The sequence below is a fragment of the Pinus tabuliformis genome, chromosome X (genome assembly GCF_031772625.1).
Source record: "Pinus tabuliformis cultivar Carrire ecotype Pingquan chromosome X, CPIR1, whole genome shotgun sequence".
NCBI lineage: Eukaryota > Viridiplantae > Streptophyta > Pinopsida > Pinales > Pinaceae > Pinus > Pinus tabuliformis.
The window spans coordinates 476025279-476035846 of NC_142308.1; the positions used below are offsets into that span (position 1 = coordinate 476025279).

The 10568-nt window shown below is 35.1% G+C and overlaps 1 pseudogene; it reads right to left on the bottom strand.

Annotated features, from left to right (window-relative positions):
• Window positions 1-6559: 6559 nt before the first annotated feature.
• On the bottom strand, window positions 6560-7899 carry LOC149140739 (lycopene epsilon cyclase, chloroplastic pseudogene; annotated as a pseudogene).
• Between the last annotated feature and the right edge of the window lie 2669 nt (window positions 7900-10568).

Below are 10568 nucleotides of genomic sequence, written 5' to 3' on the forward strand. Positions count from 1 at the left end.
TCTCAACCTAGAACCATATTGACGAGCTACTACTCATCTCGCAATATCATGGGGGAGCTACTACTATGACCCCATATCGAGCAATAGTTGATATAGGGGAGCTACTACTCAATCCATCCTATTGCCTACTGATCTTCCCATCAATGACCCTGAATAGTCAAGTGGTAGAACACCTACATCATATTCCTATCTTGGGTGAAAAACCTGACTTATCGAAGGTAAGGATCTCACGTCCCTAAGCTTCCTCAATTGTTGGGTAGACGGAGAGGGATAATCCCAACAAGCCCAACTTGTGGGTATGATGCCAACTGGAGTATACTCTAAAAAGACCAAGATAGGTTGAGCTATTACTCCAACCCTATGGGTAATAGATAGGGGTAACACCTTATTTTCTAGACTTTACTCAACCCCAGGAGCCTTCTATCTCAATTCCATACCTTGGGAGCTCAAACAGGGGGGAAGAGTATGGCTCAGTGTCCTCGATCAACACTGCTCTCATCATACTCATATCATTGTACTTGCATCAAGTAATCATCATTTATCAGTAGCAACTGTGTCTTATTTATACAGGACATCAAATCAAATATCATGTTAGAGCATAAATAATGATATAAATCACAAAAGAATACCATAATCATCCTTCCTCTCAAGGAGGTGTCAACCACAAGCCTAAGCTTGTCTCTTACAGCTGCACTGTCTCAATACATGAGAGTATCACGGTCCCTATATATATATATATATATATATATAGGATTCTTTGCCAATCAAATCCCACCTTTTATTATCGTAATGTATCCATGTCATATCCAGATCATACTCAGACAACTCTCTAAGGAGCTTCTTTATCTTGCTCATAGCTAGTCATGCTAGCAACATCGTACTCAACCTCGGTTGTGTCACGAACTTCTCATCATGGCAGATCTCATACTAAGACAACACTCATATGTGTTCGTCTCATCAATAATCAATATCAGCATATCCATACAGTGGTATATCATAGGAAGAATATCCCAGACCAAGAATAGATCATAGCATGCAAACATCTCAAAGGATTCTTGGCGACAATGTGTATGAAGCAGCTCAATCATGAACTTGTTCAGGTTCTATGCACATCATATATATATATATATATATATATATATATATATATATATATATATATATATATATATATATATATATATATCTATATAGATGGATGTTCAAAACAGAACATCAATGATTCAATCAACTGTCGGATTCCATGTCAACTTCAACAACATCTTGAACTTCAAATCAGAGTGTCCAAGGATTTGCATTTCCAATTTTTCAATGCTTATTCAATAGCTTCACAATATAGATTGTATTTTACCAAGTTCAGAAATCGATTCATCATGCCATGATACATTATTATGAGATTCAAAAGCCATCTCCCTCTTACTTATATCATCAGAGGTTCTTTACCTAACAATAGTAGATCTTCAGTATATAAAATCCAAAATAAAAATCAAAGTCATACCTTGGAACACTTCTAAGGTAAAGGCTTGGATCAACACATCATCCTAGATTCATCAGATGATTGTCAATGTAGATATATCTGGATCAGGGGAGCTTGCTTCATGCAATGCTAATTGCAACCATAACACTTTGCCAAATCATCAGCCTTTCATAAATCCTTATTGTGCAATTAAATCATCTCATCAAAGTTTAGAAGCCAGATCAATACTAGTATCAAAAGTCATCAATATCTTAGTGTCAATTCTTTGAACCAGATGACAGGTAGGGCTTTCATAGATTCATGACACCATCTATTATCATGCCAACAGGTTGTCATCATCCATACAATATCAATCAAGTTATTCCTATAATACAAGTCATTGGAAGTCAACATACTTTCATCATACTTATCACAAGAATTATCAATATCAATGAGGTAACCTTTTATAAGAGATCCATAATGTCTTGTGCATGTCAAGTGTCAAGAGTATCATTTACTAGAGTCAAGGTACTAGCCTACTTCACAGAATGAAGATCTCCAAGAACAATAGATGTTAGCCAAACATCAAGTTATGCCACCATATCCAAGATCAGCAATAAGTAACCTCATAGAATCAAGAAGATCATCATGATCAAAAGATTCAATACCAGGTGCACCATTTCATCATAGGAAACATAAATCCAAATATCTTTCATATACAAGCATGATCCATTTGCGGAGACATTTTCAACATACTATAAGGCTTACCTAGTCATCCAATGTTATAACTGAAACATAACATTGAAATAATATACATTTCATACCTTGTAATGTTCAAATACCTATGCACCTTCTCATAGATAGTTTATAGTGCTTGTCACCTTTTCATCAAGGAGGTTAGATACATCCATATACTCAAATACATATGCAGGAAGTATAAGCAATGATCAAAACAATAATCATAATAATCATATCCATAAGTCTAAACAAGAGTAAAGACACAAATAAACATTATAAGTTAAGGAGTACTTATCTTTAATGAGAGGTGATCCTCTCCCTCTTGAACCAACGTTCAAGAGTCATCACTATCCATAGTCCACATAAGATGTTTCCTTCAATCAAATTTATCAACAACTAGCCATCTAGGGCTTCATCAAATATATCCCAAGTGCTTGAGCATCTTCACATAGACCATACTATAGTTTCATACATCAAATCTCAAGTCTTTTCCATAAACCATAGTTTCTCTCAAACCCTAACCATTAAATCCTTATGCACTAACTACCTAGGGTTTCCTTCATACCCTAGGATTCTTTTAGGTCTCCACCATCCTCTTCTAGTTTCCATCAAAAGTGTCTCCATGGGGGTGATCTCTATGGCTTTTCTTCAGCCGAGCTCTGAAACCATGTTAATTTTTCATAGGGATATATTGTTCTTTGCTTTGATAATTGCATTTCTCCATTAACACATTACGTTAACCCCATAGCATTATAAAATTATTCATATTAACATCGTTATTCATCAACATATGCAACTATGTAGAAATAAAAATAACATCGTCACCAATGCAACAGAACATAAAGGAACAATAGAAGACACCAGGATTGGTTGGAGACTAGGGCAAAACCCACTATGGGGAAAACCTTTGCAAATCTTATTTTAATATATTGCAATCAAATGATTAAGAAAAAGTTAGTATGATGATCCATATCTTCACAGAAACTAGAATATCCATGAAATACATCTAAACATCAAAACTCTGATTCAGATAACTGTAATGTATTGTCACTGTCTATAGCCTGCTATCGAACACTTTTCTCACTGAGCGAAATCTTTAGAATACTGAAATCACATCTTGGAGTCCGGGACACAAGGAGGAGGAGTTGTACGAGCGACTATGATATACTAGAACGCTCTTTGTGAACTACATGATAGCGACTAAGGGAGCTCAGTTGTTCCCATACCATTTTGTGCGAGCGACCAACTTCCACTAGTTCAAATGAGGTGATCTTTAGGTCGAATTTGGTCCTCTCAAAAACAGGAATTCAATGAAACCATCATCTCCATCAAATGAGTAGTTCAAAGTGTATTTTGACTGCAATTGCATATTTTTAAGAGAAAAAACAATGCAAATAATCAATACATTGCTAGATGGTGGTATGATGCAGATACCCCATTTAATGCTGCTCCCTCACCTTATTACCAAGCTATGTGGGACTCTGTTATAGCTGTAGGAAAGGGCTTCAAAGACCCTAGTATGCATGACTTGAGGGGGGCTCTTTTACAAAAAGATATTTCTTCCATTGATGAGTATTTGATTGAGTATAGAGATTCATGTCTCAAAACAAGTTGTTCCATCATGTCAGATGGATGCACTAATGGAAAGAACCACACTATCATTAATTTCCTTATTTCTTTCCCTCAAGCAAGGATAATTTTAGGGGCGAATGTTCACCCTTTGGCGGAATTAAGGGGTTTTAAATCTTTAGTGGGAGAATATTTTGTATCATAGTACATTTTTACAAATCACCAAATAGCCCACCTTATTTTAAGGGAGAGGGTAAAAAAGGTAAATTTAGACCTTGAAATTAGGAGTTACAACCTTCCATTCGCCCATTTTCAAGAATAGGTTTTATTTAAGTGAATCCATTCGCCCATTTTCAAGAACAGGTTTTATTTAATTGAATCCTATGGGCCAAATACCATATTTATAAAAGAGGTATGGTAAATTAATAAAAATATAAATAAAGGAGAGGTATGGTAAATGAATAAAACATTTTTTATATTTACTCCATAAGTCACTTGGTGTAAACAAATAAAAATATAAGTAAAGTGGAGGTACGGTAAATAAATAAAACGTCTTTTTATACTTACTCAAAAGGTAAATAAAAATATAAATAAACTAGACGTATGGTAAATAAATAAAACCTCTTTTTATATTTAGTCCATAACCCTCGTTCTATTTATGAAGGCTCAAGAAAGAGGTTTTATTTAAGTGAATCCTATGGGCCAAATACCATATTTGTAACAGAGGTATGGTAAATTAATAAAAATATAAATAAACTAGAGGTATGGTAAACAAATAAAACATTTTTTTATATTTACTCCATAATTCACCTTATATTTACGAACACTCAAGAAATGGGTTATATTTAGGTGAAACCTATGGGAAAAATACTATGGGACAAATACCATGCAAAAAACCATTATTAACCCTAATATTAGAATTATTAAAAATAAAAATGGCACATGGTATTGACCCATGGTATTCACCAAAATGGCACATGGTATTGACCCATGGTATTCACCTGGAATGTGGCCTATTTAAATGGGGGGATTAAACCAACATAGATCCATTTTTACTCTTCTCTAAGAGTTCACAATGCTAAGATTCACTAGGACTTTACAAAGTTTTATTATTTAGTGAAAGACTCGCCAAGATCTTACAAGATTTTATAATTGAGTGAAATATTCGCCATGCCTGGTGAGAGATTCGCCAAAAAATTATATATACATATTATATTATTGATAAAATCACCTTCCATTTTTCCTATATACCATGGAGATTCGCCCATTTATTATATTTATAAATTTAGGGGGGGTTCTTAAAATTTTCCCTGCCCTCAAGGAACCATGTTTTTGATATTAGTTGATGCATTTGATAAGGTGAAGGATGCAACCCTTCTATTTGAGCTTTTGGATGACATTATTCAAGAAGTGGAAGAGCAGAACGTTGTGCAGGTCATCACTGATAATGCCTCAAACTATGTTCTTGTTGGAAATATGCTTGAGTCCAAATATAACATTGTTTTTAGACTTTATAGGCCATTTAGAGACTCGTTTCTTGTGTATTTTGTCGATGATATGTATTGCAGCCAATGCCATTTTGATATATTCACCTTTACATGGCATATAAATGAGAAAACTTTGCATATTTTGTCTCTATTGGCTTGGAATCATGGTTTTAAATCTTAAAAATAGTTTTTTTTCATTAAAAAATAATTATTTAATGTATTTTTTTTTAAACCGGTTCATTTTCCAGTTTGAAACTCAGTTTATTAGGTGGACCAGTCTGGTCACCGGTTCCGGTTTATAAAACTATGACTAAGACCTACCATGTACAAGTTATTATTCTCTTCTAATGTATGTTTTGGTTTGTGATAAGCATTTGTTGGTGGCAATTTTAGATTTTCTATTAGCTTGTATGGTACGTTCATTTTATGGTCATCAAAAATATGCATTGTAGGTGCTACAATTGGCATAATTAAATGGAGTGTAGGTTGTCAATTAATGATAAAATATGATGACAAACTATCTTTCTTTCAATTCTTTATAGAGTTTACGCTCTGTCCTAACCCATCAAATGAAGCTACTCTGGGAGTAAAAAATGATTCCTTAGCAATATAAAATTGTGTTGGTATTTCAAAACACTGGATAAATGGACAATTTATCTTATTCATCCTCCAAACATGTTGCTGAATGATAGCCACTAGGATCATTTCACATAGCTTGAATTAGTTTCTTGACATTCTAATGAGGTTGCATCTCTAGTTCTTATTGCTAGTTGTAGGACATGATAGCAACGTAATGATTGCAGATGCACTTGGAGACTTTATTTGGTTTGCATTCCATAACTTAGTGCTTATTGTAACAGGGGCTGGAGGATCATGGATTCATAGATCTCACCTCCATATCACAATTAGAGTGAGAATTTCAACACTAATGTAACTAAGAAAATAAATCACCTAGCATGACTGGTGTTGAGGTTTTGTGGAGGTAGGTCATAGGTAGAAAGGAGGTCACGAGGTCGAAGATTTGAGTGAGTCACATAAATCACTAATTCATACAATTGTGATTTTGTGACTATCGACTCAGGGTCTGAGGAATGGTTAGGTCGCTAGGTCGCAAAACAGGGCAGGTCGCATGAATCATTGATTGTCTTAGGTGCGATTATCCGTCCTTAAGAATTGAAGGATCACCAAGATATCCCAATCACATTTTCTTGTTGCGACCTAAAAACTGGTCACATTTCCTTGTTGCAACTTGGAAATGGTCGCATTTCCTTATTGCAACTTGAAACCAGTCACATTTCCAATTCCCCAATTAGGTCGCATATGTTTGCATCAATTTTGCTCCACTTAGATCTGACATCAAATGTTTTATTAAATAATAACACATGTAATTTCAAGCCATGATAAACATGACCAATGCAAACCAAATAAGATTAATAAAAGAAATCCTTGCCCCAGGGAATTTTCTCCACATCCACTCAGGAAGCTGGAAAAAAGAACATTTTTGTCCCATCGATATTCAACTACAAAATAATTTCAAGCCAAAAAAATAAAGAGTATCCATTGTCACTTTCGCTCGTGAGGCCAAAGAGTTTCCCATGCTCTTGACGCCACATCTTTTGTGTCTAGTTGATATGGAATTATCTCTCCATCACCATCTTCATCCTTCAGATAACTTGCAATAGTTGTTGTGTATGATGGATCCTCTAACAAAGAGCGGATAACATAATAGCCAGTGATTGGGAGAACCATGCTTGCTACAACACCAAAGTGAAAATGCTTCTGTCTTGTGTTTGGAAATGACCCGCCAAAAGGAATTTAAGACCATTCCTCCTCATATAAATGTGAAATTTGTACTCCCAACTTTTTTAGGTGTGCATGTAGTCTCTTCTTCAATGGTTCATATGGAATTGCAGGGTGTGAAGCTAGACACGTTTCCTCAAAAAGAAAAAATATGCATGTTGGTGATAATGGCATGGCATAAAGAGATGTTGGTAACTACAAATCATATTATGTGTTATTTTGGTTCATGTAATCTCAATAATCCATGAAAACTATTATTTCAGGGTCATGAGAGTTTTCAACTTCGACCTCCATGCCATATGCATTATGCACACCCACTGGTGGACCATCTAGCTCATATTGCAAAAATTTCTAGATGTTGCCCCTGATGCAACATTAATAAACTTGCAAGTAACTGCCACTCCAATTTTACAAAAGAGAACACTATGACCATTGTTTGCTTTAGTAATCTTCCCAACTCTGGAATTGAAAATTAGAACTCTAGCTTCAACACCTGAAAATAGCCAAATATTTTAATAGTTCTTTCACGAAGGGGATTTCGACTCACACGACCATAAGACTATCCAATTAAAAGGGGTTTGTTCCTTTTAACTACACAGTTGTGTCTTTCCAAACATGCCCTATAAATTTTTCATAATCGAGAGCTTCAAATTCATCCTCCCACACACCATAGTTATTAGTAAATGGCATGTCAGGCCTAATGAGACCCACAGTCAGGCCTCACTTAGCTGATTTTGTTGTTAGTGACAATCCTGCTGGACCACATCTCATGACTACTAAGTCCAACAATTCCTTTCCAAGTCTAAGTGGTTGCAACTTCCACCAACAACCTCTTTGATAATGTGACATTACATGACATCATCAGATATGACTCCAAAGCGACACCGTGACCGAATAAAATTCCACGTAGCACCTATAACTTTTCATAAAATAAAACAAATCCCTTTCAACCATTGCAAAGAACTCTTATGATAACTGATATAAAATGTATCTGTCAGCCACATTGTTAAAATAAGCTCAAGTATGAATCCAATAATATAAGATCTTCTAAATGTAACAATAAGAAACATGGGTAAGCCAGTGCTAGCAACATTATTAAGAATTGCTTCTAATAATGATAAGTCTTAGGGTCCAATTGCGGAATTGCAAACCCTGGACATACAAAAAGGTGTGCATCATTGTAATTTTGACAACTTCTTAATTTCTAATTCATTCAACCTAGATGAACATGTATGGAGAAGCAGTCCTAGAACACTTTTGAATGAGCGCAAATATTTCAAACCCTCATTGATAGGAATGGAGTAGGGTAGGTATGTAGTTATTCCTCACCTGACAATGCTATAGTGTAATGCATGCATCATAGATTTTTCATGAAAATGCATCCTAGAGGGTGAAGATTAATTCAAATCAAGGCACGATCTTTAATCATGACAATCTATGGTTTTAAAGATGTATGGGAGATATAATGGCTTCATAACACTAATGCAGCTTGAGTAATGCCATGGCCTTTAACACAAAATTCATTTTACTCTCTTACAATGCATGTTGTAGAAAAATAAAGGTTTGAGGAAGCATAACCCTAATTTGCTAATAAGGTCATTATATTAGGATCAAAATTCATATGCGTCACTAAAACAAGAACAACAATAAGTTTTGATAACAACCATGTCAATGCAAAATTTCACCGATTCAAAACTATAAGCATAGAACCCCAGGACCTAAACAAGCAAAGGGGGACCCAAAAATTTGGTGTGAGGCCAAAAATTCGGTTAGTGTTGTAGAGGTACAACAACATGGTTTCCTGTGATCGTAATCAATAGTGGCATCAAACTTAAGATTCACTTTTATCCTATGTTTCACTGGTTTTGGGGATGGGGGACCGACGGGGATGGGGGGATGAGTCCCTAGAATAGCTAGAGCGCACACCCAAATTTTCAAGGGACGAGGGGTTGGGGACGCCAAATTTAAAGTAGTTACACTTAAGTTTCCTAAAGCTAAAGCTCATGTCTAGTGGCCAATAATGGATTGTCACTCAACCCCTTTTCAAATTCTTTGAGATTTTAATTGGAGAGTGTAAGGGTTGTGCATAATACTAGCTTGAAACAACTACAAATGTTAATATTGAATTATATATATATATATATAATTCAATATTAACATTTGTAGTTGTTTCACGCTAGTATTATGCACAACCCTTACACTCTCCAATTAAAATCTCAAACAATTTGAAAAGGGGTTGAGTGACAATCCATTATTGGCCACTAGACATGAGCTTTAGCTTTAGGAAACTTAAGTGTAACTACTTTAAATTTGTAATAAGGTCCATGAACAATCTATCAAGGAGAACTATCTTTATATTAGTTTTTTTTCCTCATATTTCTTGTTAATGATGACTATGTTAAACGCAAAAGGCATTCCCTTTTCAATAGGTTTTGCAAACTTGTATAGTTTTGTTGAAAACCACTATAAAATAATTTGATCCTGTAATTATATTAAATTCATATTTCAAATTAAGAAGGGGATTGAATAGGAATTTATTTAAACATTTAGTACTCAATCTAATTCACAACTATATGATTGTTTTCACAATGCTTGGGGTCGGGATGATGGAAGCATTGAACTTGAATAAGTCCTCGAAACCCACATACAATATGTAAAAGCTAAGATGATCCTAAGAAAGAACAAGAAAAATAACCACAAGGATCATCCTTTTAAAACATTGTATTTTTTATTTTCTTGACATGGAGGGTGCTTTTTGTAATTTTACCATTGAAAACCCAATATCTAAATCACTAGAAATCCAAAATGAAACCCATCAAACAAAACCCATATTTTGAGTTGCAACTTGTACAAAAAAATTAGATTCAATGCATTCCAAAAAAAATGAATGGGAAAAATGATCATATTGTTCAATCATCAATGTCCATGATTGTCAAAATTGAAGCTCTATGCTTGGATTATCCCTAAAAACTTCTCAAAACATCCTTGAAATCTACCCTGAAAACCCTTGAAATCTGCCAAAAACATCCCTGAAATCTATCTGGAATGTCTTGGGGACAACTAGCAAGTCCCCAAGTCCCCAATGGAGTCCCCAACAGTTTGGGGACATTTCCTAAGGGTCCAAAAGTCCCCAGAACATGGGGACGCAGGGTGCGTGAGTATTTTTGGGGGGGAATGGGTCCCCGTGCAACATAGCTTTTATCTGTATATTACATCTACATCGCAGAAATTCTCACAACAATCTCATTGAGCTCGCATTCTATTACAGTGATCTGAATAAATTGTTGTAAGGCTCGCGCATATATTCCAAAGTGATACGCTATACTTCTATGGGTCGCATATCTCTCTATAAATAATTCGGTGGTTTGACTATATTTTTTGAGGTTCGTTCTTTGTTACACTCTGTGTAGCTCATATGTATTGCCTCAAATTATTGTCGTGGATCGTACTTCTAAAGATAGTGGTTCACACCATAATTTTGAAGCTCATTTTGTAACTCGGTGATTCCATGGATCACA